At 37.7% G+C, this 18,238-nt stretch overlaps 1 protein-coding gene across 4 annotated transcripts in view; it reads right to left on the minus strand.

The window, feature by feature from the left end:
* The window catches only part of Dync1i1 (dynein cytoplasmic 1 intermediate chain 1), a 295,555-nt gene that overhangs the window by 83,493 nt on the left and 193,824 nt on the right, over nucleotides 1–18,238 (minus strand). The gene's annotated exons all lie outside the window — the stretch shown is intronic.

The raw sequence follows: 18,238 nt of genomic DNA on the forward strand, positions 1-18,238 counted from the left end.
TAATATAGCAAGAGAAGGAACATGGCCCCTTCAGTTTCCAAAGGGTTTCTTCGTGTGCTAATTTTCCTTTGTCACCCACACTGTGTGCTGGGAAGTAGCTTAGTGAAAGGCATTCTCCTATTTCAGATTCTGGAAAAGCCACTGGAACCAGGGCACCCTCATCTGTGGTGAGAAGGCAGTCATGGAACTCAAGTTCTAGAAGAGCTCTCTGACTACAGCCATGCTATTTTGTTTATGCAGCTTAACTCCTCTCAGAAATAAGAGGCACTACCCTAGAGAACAGGCCACCTTCCTTTCAGTTAATGACTGGAGGTAGTCCAGCTCTTCAGAATGCAAAATGCAGGACATATTTTATAGATGACCCATCATAAACAAAACAATCTGATTGACATGAAATCTGTTTGTTTCCTGCTCTGGTCACTTAGAGTAACATACAAAGACTGTGCAGGAGGGGCAGGGTGTCACTCCTCCCCCAATTCACTGGATGTGCGGGTAGTGGAGAATTCCATTTTCTGTGGGTAAATTATGGTAATCTTATCAGGTTGAATTTATTTAATGGGTTTCTTTTCCCTCTGTGTTGTTCTTTGTGTCTAGGACAGTTCCTGAGCATTTGTAGCTGTCTGTATTAGTTTCCTCCTGCTGCAGTAACAAATTGCCACTTACTTAGCACCTTAAGACAACACAAATTTATTATCTTATAGTTCTGAAGGTTAGAAGTACTAAAATACAGGGCTAGATTGTGTTGCATTCCTTCTTGGCGGCTCTAAAGGAGAATGCAGTTCTGGGCCTTCTGCTCAGCTTCTAGAGGCTACCCTCATTTCTTGGTTCATGGTCACCTTCCATTATCAAAGTCACAACTTTGTCCAGTCCTGCTCACATCACAGCCCTCTGACTCTGCGTCCATCATCACTTCTCTGAGGGTGACTCTCTTGCTCTTTCATTTATAAGGATCCTTGTGATTACATTGGCCTACTCAGCAAACACAGGATAATCTCAAGATGTTTAATTTAATTACATTTGCAAAGTCTCTTTTGCCCCATGAGTTAACATTCTTGGGTTTCTGGTTTAGGACCTAATCATCTTTGGGTGGCCACAGTTTTTGTCTACCACAGTTTTGAGAAAATATTTGATAAGCTTAAACATATTTCAAGAAAATGTTAAGTACTTTGAATTGTGTATAGGGTTTACTAATTCCCATGGTTCATCACTAGCAAAAGTCGTGGTCACATGTATACTGTGTGCTTCTGATCCCTGCTAGACATACAACTTTCATAGACACTCAAACTCATTTTTAACTGACCCTATTTTTTGACTCAAAAAATGCACTCTACTTCTGTCCTACTTTCTTCTGCCTGACAAAATATAATCTGTTGTGACAGATTTCCTAACTAGGTAATATGAATTGTTCATTGGCACACTGAGAAAGTTAATGATTTGTTTAAAACTCCTTTCTACATCCCGATACACCATCTCATGCTAAACTCCTTTCTCCAGTCACCATTTCAAAATTTCAAACAGACCAACTAATAAGAAAGGGAGGATGGTAATTCTCAGGAAGGAGTAATATGCATAGGGCATACTTACCACAAAACAAAACAAAACACATCCCAAATTCTGCCATTATTAAAATCCTCTGAGTCACATACCTCTCCTTCCAAACAAATCCTTCAAATCTAAGTCACATTCAAAGCATGACTATCCCAGCTACCAAGCATCACTTCAATCAAAATTCATACACCTTGAGTTAAAACTGTTCAAATTTGCCCTCATGGCATTAGAAAAATATAACAATAAGTTAGTTGATCCTTCTTCCACCAATGCAGATACAGTTTTAGGGTAGTTTTGGCAAGGAAACTAAATGGACATATTTTATTTTTAAGTTTTCCAATTGTTTTGAAGCTGTTGGCATTTTATGCCCATTAGTTTTCATCACTTAGGCAAATTTCTCTATCTAAACAACTTTTTTTGATACAGAATCATGTCTTATCTTTAAAGTATAGAGTTCATAAAGGGATGATGACCTATTATAATTGCCCAATGCCAGTTTTACTAATGTATCACTTGTAACTGGTGTCAAAGAGTAATTAGGAATAATTTAAAATTCACAGAACACTGTACTTAGGTTGACAGAAAGATATAATTCCTGAGAACTAGATTGGCAAAGGACCCCATTTCAGAATTTGCTACCCCAGGCATTGTCTTCTTTAAAACCTGGTAATGATACTGTACCAACATTATAGTCTACAGATTTACTTACTGAAGAACCTAAATACAAAATAGAAAATTTCTTGGCTTAGAGGAAACAGTTGTGCAAAACTCATAAGGTGCAAATTCTCCTGAGTGATTTTTCCTTCAGTTCTAGTAGGTCATTGAATATTTAGCACCTACTGTATGCATATATAAACATCCTACAGTGGGTTTGACAAAGCACTTAATTCTAATGGCAGAATGTGAATTGCTATGGGAAAATCGTGCTCAAGGATAAATAAAACACTATTAGTTATTTTTTTTTCTTTTTTAATTCCATGTTCTTGAACATAGGTCTTCAAATGAAAAGATACTGGGTGAATTTATATGCATGGAATTTATCATATTTAATATCAAGTAATAGAGAATATACACACCAACTGAAGTTGATCTACATAATTCACTAATTCTAAAGTTGGAAGTGTCAAAAGTGGTGGTCGTGGTATCTTTTGGCATGGCAAGTTCAAGGAATCATGGAAAATCCTACTGTGTCTGTATTTCTCAGGTCAAATACAATACTGAAGAAATTGGTAGAATGACAAGAAAGAAAAAAATAAAGAATTAAACTACTTTTCCCCAAGGCAATCGGACTAGGAAGGCAATAAGAGTTCTATTTTCCTGCATAATTTGGTAACTGCCTCAGTTTTCCAACCCTCTTCCAAAATGAAGGCAAGGGCTATGGCTAGCTTACAAGTTGTCATACATCTGGAAGACTATTTTAAAAACACATTGAAAATGTTTTGACTACATGATACCAAGCATCTGGCAAAGCAAACTTCTCTTAGGTATTTTTCTTCGTAGATATTCAGCCATATGTAGACAGTCATTGTGCCAGATTTTGAGCTACATATTTTATTTGTGGGATAACAAAAATGTATCAGCAAAGGTAAGGCTTTCCTTATGATTTTGATTAGGTAGGTTTAACTTAATGACATTAACAGAGTTGCCACTCATTCCTGCATTACTTGAACTACCCTCTAGCTGTGCTCTCCCTCTGCCCCCAAAGCCCTTCAGTGAATTCTATTGGTCAGTCCCTCCCCAAGAACAATATCTCCCAAACGAACAGCACTCCTCACTTGTCTAAATAGTAACTGACTTCATCGGTTTCATTTCACAGCAAGGACGAGGAAAAGCGAGGCGTCTAGTTTTCCCTGCCTAATAGGAACCAGCCTTAGGAATACCTGTGGTTCACCAACTATCCCCAGACCATTTGCAGGATCCCGAGGTAGGAGGTAGGTATTCTTCATGTGAGGTCGCCTGCCTCCTAATGTGAGCTAACTCAGACTTCCAGAGACCTTTTCTACCAACTAACAAAACCATTCCTATATTTGCTCCACTGTCAACCTTTTATACTGTCCTAAGCCAGGGGACACTATGGCTAGCTGTTCTGAGTAAACCATGCACTAATTATTTCAGTTGTGTACAGTGCATTCTCAGATCACTCATTCTTGCTATTGATCATGGAGGAAGGACAGATTCCTCAAAGGCAGGAAACAGGATGTATTTATCATTATAGCTTCAGTACCTAGCATAGCACTAGGCACAATAAATATGTATTGAATTGTTCTGGATAAAATGTAGTCTGCCTTGGTATTAAAGACTATCGCCTTTTAAATTCGAAATAAAATTAAACAGTCAAGTGAGCATAATCAATGTTTGCAATTTGGATGGGCATGAAAAGCAGACTGGCAGGACAGGTCGCCAGAACTCCATTTGCATAAGGTACTACCAGTAAACCATGAGGAGTATATTTATTATGAACTTTGGGAGACAGTGGAATACCAACTTGCATTGGTTAGGTTTCCTTGAAACAAAGAATACACACTTGGATGGAATTGTTCTGTCCCCTTCTTTATGGGATATTCCCTGATCATTTCCCTGATCTCTGGAATTTCTAGCAGTCACTGGGCTACTTGGGGTCACAAAACACCATGAGCAACATTTCTGCAGCAATTGAAACCAGCAGAGAGTAGTAAAACTCACTCTGCAGTGAGTGAAGGCCAGTCCCTGGATGAAGATAGGGAGAGAGCAGAGAACAAGTCCACGGAGCTTGGACACCAAAGTCCTGCAAACTGCTTTTAGCTTCACAGGGGGTCATTGGAATTTTATTCATCTGCACAATTGCAACATCCTTTGGGAGTTCCCACCAAAAAGTAGAAGAATTTTAAGAGTCCAGACAGCTTACGTGGTAGAGAAATAGGGTTTATACTATTAATAAAACTTCATTTTAAAACCAGCCTAGCATGGCCTTGGGAAACCTGCACTAGATGGATAAACAGATGGATAGACAGAAGATGAATGTGATAATATGAAGCAATATAATATTTTGCTTTCTTAATATCTATTAGAAATCTATTAAATTTTTTTTTGTTTTAATAGCATAAGATAGTTCTATTTCACTTCCAAATACATTTAAAATCAAGTATTTGAAGTAGTTTCAAAATCCTCTGAGCAGAAAATTTACCTAAGAAAAAATCAAGAAAGTCTCTCAAAGGGTTAATTGTTCCAAGGTGGAGAATATGTTTAAATGAAAAACTCCTCAAGGAAACCAGCCTTCTCTTTAGATTTTACAAATAACAGCAATTGGTGGCTAATCTTCCTAACCTTTAGTCAGTTTTCTGTTGATGAGAAATCAGAATCAGGGATCATTACTTTTACAAAGAATGTTTAGACATCCCAGTGACATGATCACTATATGAAATATAATTCAAATTATCTCAGTTTAAACACTGACTTTGACAGTTAGTAAAATCATTTAATTTTCTACTATGGAAACTGTTTTAATAATTTTAACCACTTTTTAGATTATACCAATTCTTTGAGATGAAGTACGACAGAGAATCAAAATAATCTGTAAATTGAGCTCTATTGCAAAAAATGAACTTCGTTCCTCAATAGGGATGTAGTGGGTAACCTTTCAGGGCCTTTTGCTTGTATTTTCATCTTCTTCTACCTCTTCTTTCCTCCACAACTCAAAGACAATCCAGTTCATGGAAGCAGACTCTGGTTGATGATCCCTTCCCTCCTCTGCTTTCTCCCTTTCTTTACATTCACATTCCCAACTTTGCATCTTTCTTCTCATTTTCCTTTTTTTTTTTTTTTTTTTTTTTTTTCACCAGGGAATGACTACTTCAAAGGATTAATTCAGAACAGGCAACAGAAAATGGTAACAAGAGTGGGCAAATAAGGATGTGGATTTAGAATCAAGAGGTATTTTAAAGGAGGAGAGCTACTCAAATTAAACATATGTTAAGAATGCAGGCTTATTGTTCATGGCACACCTTATGCCTGCCATCCCGCCCCAGTGGGATCAGCCTTTAAGAGCAGAGCCTTCTCTAGTGGAATAATAAACACAGTGACTTAAGTGTGTATGGATCTGAGCAACACAGGGGGCTTCCTGTCCTTTTGGTCTGACCTCACTGTTGGGACACAAGTGAGTTGTGACCTAGCTAACTAAGGAAATGGGTAGTGGCCCTCAGGCTCACAGCCAGAGAGAAGACAATCATGGCAACAAGGAGTGAGGCTTTGGGTATGTATCACTATGTACCTGAACATAGGTCCCGGCACTCAGGCCATAGTTTGATTGGGCATTTCCTACTCATCTTTGTCACCCTCATAAATGTGAACTATGCAGTAAAAATCCATTGGTCTTCTTGGAAAAAAAAAAAAGTTGCACAGAGGTTTAGAGTGTTTTTCTTTGGGTCAATCTGCTATCAAACTGAGGTTGGATCTCCCAGTTCCCCTATTTTTCTCTGTGTGTCTGTGTTCTTACTTTGATGGTGGGGCCCCTGTTAGCCACAGTTCCAGTTTTTATACTTTGAAAATGCTCAGAATACATTGCTTCAGGGGGAACTAAATACTGTGCCACTTTGAGACTCCAGCCCTAAAAGTCCAGCAAAAGTTTTTGAAAACTTCTGATTTTTTTTGTTGGCAAAATGTGTTCTGTAGGTAATAATGAAAAGCTTTGCCCTATTTCTGCACTTTCTTTCCTCCCAAAGTATCTCATTTTGTAGCTCTGGGCCACCTCAGAATTTTGCACTCCAACATTATTGATATTAACTAATCTCATCTACAGCTCATGAAGGGTCTTCCTTAGGAGCTATATAGGAGAGCAATATATTAGTTACTTGTTTTATTCATTACTTTAGAAAAGCAAGGTGAAGAACAGTAAAGTAAACTATTTGTGGCTTGAATTTATTCCATTGATAGGCAAGATACTATGCTCTTGGATTCCACAGGATAAATATCCACAATATTTAAAAAATCCATTAGGATTCTTGAACAAAATGTTTTAATTTAAATTTGGACTAACATAGGTCTGAGAAACTCACAGAGCCCCTTTCTCATTTATTTTGGCATTATTCCTGGAACACAAATAATGCCTAATTATGCAATTATTACAGGATAACAAAGGGTAACAACTTCCCCTTTATATTCTCTGAGAGAGAGAGAGGCAGAGAGAGACACAGAAAGAGAGAACTTGCTAAGTAACTAGTTTGGGGAAATAACTTCTTAGTCTTGCAAACATTTTATAAACATCAATTATGAGATACAATATGCAAACAACAAAACTCTTAACTCTTGATTAAAGTTGTCAGGCCCCTAACATTTTATCACAAGTTCAAGTTTATCATACAGTCTTGGTGTTACAGTTCACTTCTGTAACAAAGATCCAAGTCAGTGGGTATCATATCAGAGAAATGGATAGAATACAAATTCTTATTTTTACAAAGGACAGTTTAGAGGTGTGATTATTTATTTTTTACAATCATTTTATTAGTCTGGTCTTCTTCAATAAACTCTATCTGATCTGAAAACCGGCTGCCTTTTGCCATTAAAAATTTGCAATCTTTCGCAGAATTTGGCTCAAAATATTCCTATGACAAAAGGGAGAATGCATTGTGATGCTTGAAAGTCAGATTTGTGCCTAGCCTGACTTTGCAGCTTTCAATGGACAGAGGGGATAGTCCAGTGAAATCAGATTCTGAAAAAAGCCAAGTCCTCACAAATTTGGCTAAACATATTAAAGGAAATGCCACCAAGCTGGTAGGAGTCATAATGGGAAGTGTGGCTTGGAAGGTGGGGAGGGGGCAGAGGTGGGAGTTTTCTTTCTATATGTATCTCAAGTGAAAGCTTTTCAACAACTGTCATGGTAATAGGGTGATATGATGTCATTAACCTGTTAAAAAATTACATCAGTATGTGTGTAGACTGCTCAGTAGTTAAGACTAGCTAATAAAATGATTTTGTTGCTAAAACAAAATAAAATTTGTAATAGAAGACAGAAAGGAAAGATAGGACAAGACCGTCAATGGGTACAGAGTTATAGTTAGATGGCCTAAGCTCTGGAGTTCTATTGCATATTAGGATGACTATGATTAATAATATTGTATTGAGTATCTAAAAAATCATAGAAAAGAGGACTGAATGTTCTCACCACAAATAGATGATAAATGTACAAGGTTAAGAGATATGCTGATTACTCTGATTTATCATTACACAATGTATACATGTATCAAAACATGCCAGCATACCCTGTAGATATGTATAATCATGTTTCAATTAAAAACAAATTTAAAAAGAAATAACTCATCAATTCATACAAATTCTATGCACAGGATCTCCAAACTGTCCCTCATATTTTTGGGTGTGTAGGATCAGAGAGGGGGATGCAGTAGATTTTAGGCACAAAGGAAGAGGAAAGTGGGAGTTGGGCTGTTAGTGATGGAGGCGTTGGGACCCTGGGGCAATTGCTATCCATCTTGTGCCAGAGAACATAATTGTATGATGTCGCTATTCACACAGACCCCCCCCACCATCAAGATAAACAGGCACAGATAAGGGGAAAGTATTAACTAAAACGTAGCCCAAGAGCACTCTCTTTAAGAAAGTGTACAAAAGGAAAAGCTGAATAAACCCAAGGAAAAATCTTGTGGGTAAGCTGCTTCTCTGCTATTATTAGCAAGGTGAGGGGATCTGGGCAACACTTTGTGGTATTTAGGGACATTTTGGCTTCTCTTGGCATCATGCTCTGGAATTATTTTTTCCATTTTTTCATGTTGTCTCTGTAACTTGACCTCTTTACATAGTATATCTCAGGAAATGACAATTGGCTGTCGTATCCCATACAAATTGATTGGATATGACAGCTTAAAGGAATAAAGATTCTGCAGAGAAGAAAGTTTTCCTCTTATAGTTGAATCCTTTCTTTACTTCTTTTTTGGCTAATTTTATTATTACAATTAAATCATTTAAAAATCAACACATCACATACCAACCTCCCCTAAGAGCAATCATAAGATTTGATGATTTTTCTGATATACAGGATAGGATTTCAAATTTGCATTATTTTATCTACCGAATTAACTATGAATTCTAAACCAAACTAATGCTGCCATGTGTTTTTCAACATCTCTAATCTAAACCATCTGGAGAGGCATGGTTTTGCAAAGGCATCTCTTTCAGGACACTCTGTGGATTTTGTCACTCCTTGAGGTTTTGGCAAACCATCAACAGTACTATACTTCTCTTTTATGAAATAGAGTTTTTGACTAGGATTTTAGCATCTTGGGTGTACGTGTATGTGTGTATGTGCACATTTGTGTGCATACGGGCACTTGTGGACAATTTTTCCTCCTGTTTTCTTCATTTTTCAGAGGGTGTGCATACGGGCACTTGTGGACAATTTTTCCTCCTGTTTTCTTCATTTTTCAGAGGATGACATATTTATAATAAACTTACTTTAAAGAAATCTAAAGGTTTTTGTTGTGTATAAGGTATACTTAGATTCAATTTCAACTACTCAACTAGACTAAGTTATCAGAGCAGCAAGGAAGCACAGTTAAATAACACCTTATTATACATAGATGCTGGACATAGTTCTTAAGTCAAGAGCAGAAAACATATCAGCTTTAGGGAATTTTAAAAAGAAGTTATAAAAATGATTGTGGCAACAATGATTTGTAGCATGTAAGACATAAGCTCAATATATTTCTGTGGTCATTATAGTTAAAAATAACTAAGTTAAATCTTTTACCTATGAGAAAAACAACACCTTGTTTAATTTTTTTGGCTAATGATGAACATGCCATTTAAAAAATGAGTAATTACCAAGTATAGACTACTTGTTATAACAAAGGTTAGAAAACAGTTCCTCAAAGTAATATTGGTGGTTCTGCTTCCAAAAATTCTCTTTGATAAATAAAAGCTTTCAAATAATTTCAAGAATTAAGTTTTACTGAAATTGTCTGAGATGAACTGAAATAACAATGTGACTAGGGAAATATGAGTCTTTGTATTAATTTAAAACAGTGCATTCAAATAGCTCCTTTCATATGTCAATATTAGGCAACTTAAGAGCACACACAAATCAGAAATTGTGGGTCAAATTCATAAAGGGCTAATTTTTTTTTTTTTTTAAGAAACACATGGTCTGAAATTTAGAGGTGATTCTGTTCCTGGAACATAAAGAATCCAAAGCAATGACAGGCATCCCTCTTGGAGGTGGTGGTGGCCGTAGCATGCTCCTGGTAGGCACTTCTATGGCCTGGGTCAACACCACAGCCACCCCCTGCTTCTCCCTGATTGTTCTCAGGAATGAGGTATCCCCTACATAGACCTCACAGAGAGAACACTGATCTTCTGAGACTTAGATTTCCTTTTAGACCACTTACTACTCTTTTACATCTGCTCCTGCCTACATAGAAATGTAGGATAAAGAAAACGCACCATCTGATATTCCACAGAAAGTAAGTCCCACCAAAGGGAGTAAAGTGCAGGCCATAAATATCTTGGGGAGGGACGGGTCTTCACAGAGATGCCAAACTGTTTTAGATGAAAGGAAATATTGGTCGGATCCATTTCCTTATTTTGGTTCCACAGAGTGTATGAAGCATAGCAAATGACCCACTAGTCCTCACAGAAGTTAGTGTAGTCCTGGAGCTACACAGGGACCAGAGAGTTCCTTTACAAAGCATGTGCCTATCAAAGCAAGGGTGCCCAGCATGTGGCAGAAGCATGGTAGCAGGGATGGAAGTCAAGCCATTTATACCAGTATACCCTATCAGTTATTCAAACACTGAGCTCCCTTTGCACTTGCTGGTAAGAGACCTTACCCCATGTTCCTCAGCACTGCTGCCTCGCTACCTGGTCCCTCCCTCCAGACTCTTCAGTCACAGTCTCCCCCATTCAGTCATTAAAGATGTAATGCCTGGCACAAAGGGACCTGCATTCATGCTGTTTGTTCAGAACATGCAGATATGAATGGAGTTCATTCTTGCATATCAGGTAATAATCAAAACTGACATTCATTGTGTACTTACTATGTGCCTAACACTAAGTGCTCTTTATATATTATTTTAGTCTTATAATGCCCTTTGGGTTGCTCAAGGTCATAGCTCCTAAGTGGTAGAACTGAATTATAATCCCAGGCTGTGTGGCCCCATAGCTTGCTCTTAACCATGATGCACTTAACTGCTTCCCTGCTTTCCTTACTGACATGGTAAAAATCATAATTTAATCAGAAAGTGACTGGGATGAGAGAATTTTGGAATGGTCTGAGTTATCCTCTCCATTTGGCATTTATATGCATAAAGAACATACATAAGGATCTGGCCAATGTGAACAGGGTCCAGGTAACTTGCCAGGTGATGAAAAAATTAAACCTAGTGGGAACTAGGGAAACTGAAGGGCTCTTATGGTAAAGGAATAGCTACTTCTCAACTCCAACCAACCATTGTTGGGTGGGCTTGGCCATGGTAATAGCCTGTATATATATGTTGAGTGAATGAATAAATGAACAAGGAAGTAGATGAATGGAAGTGAGCTGAAAATTCCTCATGAATACAACCAAGCAAGGAAATTAAGAATGTCAAGGTTTCGGCTTCTTCCTATGTAACTATTATGCAATGATAGTGCAACAACCAAATGTAGGTAGGTTTATCTATTACTGTAGAGTAAGTTGTGTCCCTTTCCTTCCAAATTCCTATGTTGAAGGCCTAACAACTACTGTGATGGTATCTAGAAATAGGGATTAGGGGAGGGGATGAAGGTGGTAGGCACAGATACAACAGGATTAGTGTCCTTATAAGAAAAGACATCAGAGAACTCCTGTGCACTCATGTGTGTGATCTCTCTTCACATGTGAGGGCGCAGCAAGAGGGCATCATCTGCAAGCCAGGAAGGAAGTCCCTACAGGAAACTGAGTTAGCCTTGACTTTGGACTTTCCAGCCTCCACAAATGTGAGAAATAATCACCGTTGCTTACAAGTCATTCAATCTATGGCTTTTTGTTATGGAAGCCCAAGCTACTTACACACATATTATCTTTAATCTTCACAGAGATTCTAATAGGTAGATATAGCCCCTTTCCCCCAAATATTCAGTCCAGACCTCTTAGAACACCCATTTTTCTGAGGTCAAGGTTTCTTTGACCTCAGTGGGTGACTGAGGGGTGGGGAGAACAACTTGGAAGACCAGAAGAGCTTGTTCATGCTGCCCTGTGGCTCTCACCGCACAGCATCAATGACTCCTAGGGCAGTGCCTAGAAGCGCAACTGGATAAGGCCCTGTTCAGATGGTTTAGCACAGGGCATGGGAAGAGGGGAAAGGGCATTTAGGAAACTGAATGCAGTCTGTAATTCTGGATTCCACATCTATGATACATCATGGCACCTCAATGGGGTATCCTACTAAAAGAGTCTTATATAGTGTTTGTAATAATAGGAAACTTCAACTTGATCATTTGTAGTACAACATAACAAAACAAAACAATTTAAAACAGTTTGGTCAAAGATATTGTCTCATGACATCCCTTGCGTAAAATAGCTCCCTGGTTCAGTAGCGCACACGAGGAGGTGTACAAGCTGCTTCATTGCACATCTCAGATGAGAAATCACCTTGGAAACAATCTCTTTGCTACAATCCAGCTGAAAATTCTAATTTCCCTGGATGCATCTCAATGACTCATTCTGCTTCTTCTTGAGTTACTCGTTGGAGAAGTTTCCTGAAGAGGGTAGATAAAGAATGAAAACTGGCAAGGCAGTTTTTCTGCTTCCAGTTTCCTGGGCCAAAACAGAAAATGAAGTTCCTGCTGCTTGATTTAATAAGAATCAGCATCTAGCTCAAGCCTCCATCATTGGACCAGTCATACTCAATTGGCAGAAAAGAAGTGTTTCCAAATGTCTGCCTTTCATTTTAGCACATTTGTTTGAACTCCCATGGGCCCTTTCCTAAAGACACAAAATAGCAATGCTGTGCTGCTTGCTGTTCCTCTGGTCTGATCCATATAATTTGCATCGTTTAGGTAAGAGTTTAATTTTACCTTTATGTCATATGGAATCTTTAATTTTCCATAATTTTGTACCTTGAAGTATGTGTCATAATATGTACCATACTGGTTGAGGGTTCCTTCTGTTTTCCGATTCTAAGGTACATTGAACATCACATTTGAAAACTGTCTGGGTCTTACTTGGGTTTGCATGTTCTTGACCATGGAGTTTATTTGCCAATTACAAAGCATCTATTACATGCTTTCATTTTGAATTCTAGGAACTTATCGCATATGAAGCCCTAGTTGTCAAAGAATGAATCTTTTCTTCTTGTCTTTTCGACTTCCAGTGACCACTTCTTAGCACAGCCAAGAGGAAAACCTTAGAAACTGCCTTTTCATCAGCCAGGCCATAAGAAAGTTTCCCCTCCTTTTGTGTTAAAAAATCCTAAAGTCAGATTCTAATACTTCTCTGGTTATAATATACTTTAGAAAATTAATTTAAATTAATACATATCTTTGTGTCCCCCACAAAGATTAAAAATTTGCATTATGAACCAGTCCAAGTTCAACAAAAATTGATGGTAATAGAAATCCAATGTATTAAAACGAACTTCACAATTCCACCAGAGATTGGAGGAAGATTTCTTTTTATGGGATCAGAAGTTCAACACCAGAGCCCACGACTCACTGGGGGTCACCCAGTAGCATGATCAGTCAGGAAAGGAGCTGCAAGTCTCGACTTTCTGTCCCTGTCCTAACCACCAGCCCACGTTTCCTCCTGCGTTAACCATCCCTTCTGGCAGGCAGGCAGAACTCTCTTTGAGGTTAGTGGGAACCTCATGCAGAACCAGACACCGGGCAGCTGAGGCCAGGAGTCACAATCTCATCTGTAATCTTTATAGAATCTTAATGAGAAGTGAAGCCACACGTAGGAAAAAGTACAACTGAGGGTTTGAAACCCTGGCACCAACGAAGTTAGTTGATATTGCCCCATTTCACATTCTTTTTTCTCCCTGGAACAGTGCAAGTTTTCAGGTCATGGTCAGTTTCAGGTCACTGTCAGATCATCCTTGAAAAGAGGATGCCAAGGATAAAGAAACCCAGTCAGGACAAAGTAAAAATAAAAACCTCTGACCACATTAAGCCTCTAAAAATAGTTTTTCTACTTACTTCAGTGCAGCTAATTCTAAGATCTATATTTCTGATTCTACTCATTCCATTTAAAAGAGAAATACCACACCAGGGTAAGCAACACAGGCTGGTCAGACACATAATCTAATGACAGTGTGTGAAGCCACTACAGAAGACAGCAGGAGCGCGGCCAGACTGTGTGACGGGGCCGTATGGCTGATTTCTATGCAGAGTCAACGGATATTTTCCAAGTATAGACAGCTTTTATTGAAATGAAAATAGAAAAACAAACAAACAAAACGCAGGACTAGAACCCATACCAAAAATCCAGTTTAGTAAAGACATGAAACTGCCCACGAAAGGAGAAGGTATTTGGCTTCATTAGTCATAACAGAGACAAGAGTCTTCGGACTGAAATCTTTTTCTGATTAGGTTGAAAGCCTGTCAGTCTTTACAAAAGATTGAGTTGATGTGTTTCTTGTGCATTTCTTTCTTGTGCCTGAAACAATGCTCTTCTGAGCCACTGGGTTTGTGAGCAATTACACACTTGGAGAAAAGATGAAGAAATCAGTGGAGATCATTGAGAAAGGGTAGCTAATACAATTATTCTGAAATTATAAAAGCATAATTATAATAAAGCTTCTCCTTATCCTCAGTCCTCTTTTCTACTAAACAGACTGCCAAATTTTGAAATTATTGAAATATCACAGGAGAATGTGGGTTCAACTAAACTGATCTCAGTAAGTTAATGTCCAGAAAGTACCAGTTGTAATAAATGAAGATTTACCAAAGATCAGAAAGAATGTAAGAGAAAAGATGCAGATCAGGAGCAAGAGTGTTTGTTTTCCTCATATATATATATATATATTTTTTCATTCCATGGGCTCTGATATTCCCTTCAGGATTAGAAAATGGTAAAGATGTCCACATCTAGGACCACATTCAACCAATGTCTTCTAAGTGGTGGGCAGCCAAAAATACACCTTGAACAAGTCGGGTTATCTTTGCTATCAATGCCCATATTTGCCCGTCTATACTTCAAACTAAACGAGTTAGACAAATTAAACCAGCATCTCTGTCAGTAGAACTCAATCATCATTCTTAAAGATGCCCAAGTGATTGCAATTATTAGTAAGGTGGAGAGCCCAGTTTGTTCCAATTCTTCTCTATTCAGCTCCCCAGCTCCCACCCCATGCCACATACCTGCATGGTGTCACCTGGATGCATCCCTTACTAATACAGAATAAAGCAGGACATGGGCTCCGGAATAAAAACCAGCTGGTTTTGAATGTGTTTTGTAGGTACACCTGGAGACACTGAGTGTTTATGATAATGAATGTAAAGAGTAGATTCTTAGTACATTTTAGTATCATTTTTTTGGTTTTGGTTTTACAGATTTGATGTCACAGAGACATTCCTTATGACCTCAAATTTCTCACAGGATTTTTCATAGCTTAGGAAAGCTCACATTCCCCTGGTATCTAATAATTTCCCTTCTAAAGTTAATCACTCCAGGTATTAGTTCATGGTGATCTAGAATTAGAAAGATTTTGGAAAATGTGAAAGATACTGGTTTCCTGGATCTGGGGAAAAATCAAGGTGTTAATTTCATGTGTCAACTTGGCTGGACTATGGTGCTCAGTTTATTGATTAAACAGCAGTCTAGATGTTGTTGTAAAGGTATTTTTCAGATGTGTCTAAATGTATAGACTTTAAGTAAAACAGATTATCTTCTGTAGCAGGAGCTAAGTCTTTGAGATATAAGACCAAGGATGTAAAAAGAAAAACCAATTTTGCCTGTAACATAAAAACCCGGTCTTGCTAGCCTGCCTTGCAGATATAGATTCAAGACTACCGCATCGGCCCTTACTAGAATCTCCAACCTGCTGGTCTGCCCCACAGTTTAGACTTGCCATCCCTCACAATCTCATGAGCCAATTTTCTCTTGCTCGCTCCAACTTTCATATACATAAGAAGGATCTATTTAGAAAACCTTATGTCTATCTGATCTATATCTCCTATTAGTTCCTGGCTAATATACCAAGGGGCCTCAGAAGGGCTTCATATAGCTGTCCTCCATGTCCTTGAAGGGGGGTGCTAGATTTCGGGAACTCCTCATCACATATCAAAATCTGCAGATGCTCAAGTCCCTTTTATAAAATTGTGCAGTATCTGCATCTAACATGAACATCTTCCTGTATCATCCTGAATACTTAACATCATCTCTACATTATGTATAAAATAACAGTAATGCTGTGTAAATTATTGTTATACTTTTTTTAAGGGAATAATGACAAGAAAAAGGTCTGTATGTGTTCAGTACGGATGCAAATTAAAAAAATATATTTTCAAGCCACATTTGGTTGAATCCATGGATACAGAACCCTTGGATATAGAACCCTTGAATATAGAGGACTGACTATAATTACTTTCAGTCTGCTCCCATCTTCTCTTTCCTTCTTTCCTGAGAGGGATCAGAGCTCATTCCAGTTTACCCTGAGAGTCTGTATTAAATCCTGTCCCCTACAGTTCCTATAGTAGATCACTTGAAGACAATTAATTTAATGGTAGAAACTAGGTTCTATAGTCATATCCAATAATTGGGATATTTGTGGTTTTCATGAATATCAAGGTCATTGTATATGAATTACTGACAGTTTATATCTGAGTAGCACAATCATATTTTTAAATATCTATAAATGTGAGTGGTTAAATGAATAGCTTTTGACACCTGAAGTCTGTCATCGTGAACTTCTGTATGTGTCACTTGATCAGCCCTAAAGTTTAAAAACTTTGAAGTTTATCAGCATTCTTTCTTTTCTGCTTTCCCAGTGAGAATGTTAGGTAGAGTTTAGATCCCCCATCTGTCTCCAGTCACCAGATGAATTAAAGATAGGAATTTGGGAGATACAGAGATGTCACTCAGTATCTTTGGGTAACTTTGGTGTGACTATCTTGTGAATATTCAAGGTAATTTCTGGCTGCTTATTTTTATTTATTTATTTTTTAAATCAGGAGTACATTTTGTTTTAAAATGCATTCATTGGATCATTTAAGGGAAAAACTAAAAATTTAATGCTTGTTGATGAAATCCTTAGTGAATGATCCCAAAGGTTCTAGGAGAAGGAAAAGATGATCTCTTCCTCTAATAGCAGCAATTACAGTCATGTGATAAAACAAGTAATTTAAAAATTCTAGTTAATTCTGAAGACCTTTGGAATTTATTCCTTCACTTAGCATTCTCATGCTTCTATTGACTTGTTTATTATGCAATGGTGTGAATATTAAATACATTATTTTTTAAAAATATTTTTTAGTTGTCAGTTGATCTTTATTTTATTTATGTGTGGTACTGGGGATCAAACGCAGTGCCTCATACATGCTAGGCAAGTGCTCTTCCACTGAGCCACAACCCTCGCCCACTACGTTATGTTTTCTCTTCAGATTTCTAGGAGTCAGTTGATACAGTTAAATTTTTTTAAGAAATTATGATAAATGTCATACATACTCACTAAAACAGTTTGGAGTGCTTCTTGGATTTTTTAAAATTAAAAATATGCTTTCTGTAACTTTGAATAATTTAAAAGGCAGTGTTTTTCAAAAATGTGCTTCTCTTTATCTCATAATCTTTATAGCATTTTTCCTGGCAATTCAGCAAAACTCTTAAAAATGAGCAAAATTAGGATTTTTGTGCTTCTGTGTTTACAGAAAGAGCTGACAAACTTGATAACCTTAAAAAAAAAAAGGAAAAAAAAACTGTTCTTATTTCAAAGGCTCAGAAAATAAAGGTTATTTACTATGCAGACCTAGACTTCTCGTTAAGTTGTTTTTGAGATAGTAAATTAGAAAAACATGGCCAGCATTAGAGGTTACTCAATCACATTGAAGCTGGGGCTTTTTATTTCAGCAGCTCCTGTTCCCCAAATTATATCTGATAATGCTCTAAAGTCTAAACATATTTTAGTTCAAAAGCTACTCAGCTCTTAGATATAAAATGGCACAAAGCTTCCTCAAATCTACAGGTTTACCAACCCTCTTCAAATGTGTATGTATTCAGAGTGATCTGTCACTCAGTACCTCTGAACTGTAATATTTGAGGAACTGAAACTTTGAGCTGGCATGTTTGCTTTCCTTTTCCTTGTGCATAATCGCAGGATAGGAGCATTAATAAAGGGGTTGATTCTTTGGTCAATGGGAAGGCATATTATTTTGGCAGAGTCATGGCAACAGAGCAAAGCTGAATGTGTCCAAGTGTAGCATAATTTCAGCCTGTAGTGTGTCAAACAGAAGAGAAGACATGTGTCAGTAGACACAAGGAGTAAGATATCTAAAGCTCTTTGATATTATCTGCACTTGCACACTAGAAATAGCATCTTCATTTCTCAACAATTTGAGAAATATTGGTGGCAAGCCTTCCCCAACCTGGCTTCATAAGTATTATTATCTACAAAACAATATGGTGCCTGTAAACCTAAAATTGGCAAAATCCACTGAACTGCCTTTCAGAGAAAGGAGGGAACTTGAAATGGTAGTGCTCTGAGGATGTCCACGTGGGTGGGCAAGCATATGTTGCTGTGAAGCAGAGGAAGTG

This window comes from Sciurus carolinensis, chromosome 8 (assembly GCF_902686445.1).
Source record: "Sciurus carolinensis chromosome 8, mSciCar1.2, whole genome shotgun sequence".
Lineage (NCBI taxonomy): Eukaryota > Metazoa > Chordata > Mammalia > Rodentia > Sciuridae > Sciurus > Sciurus carolinensis.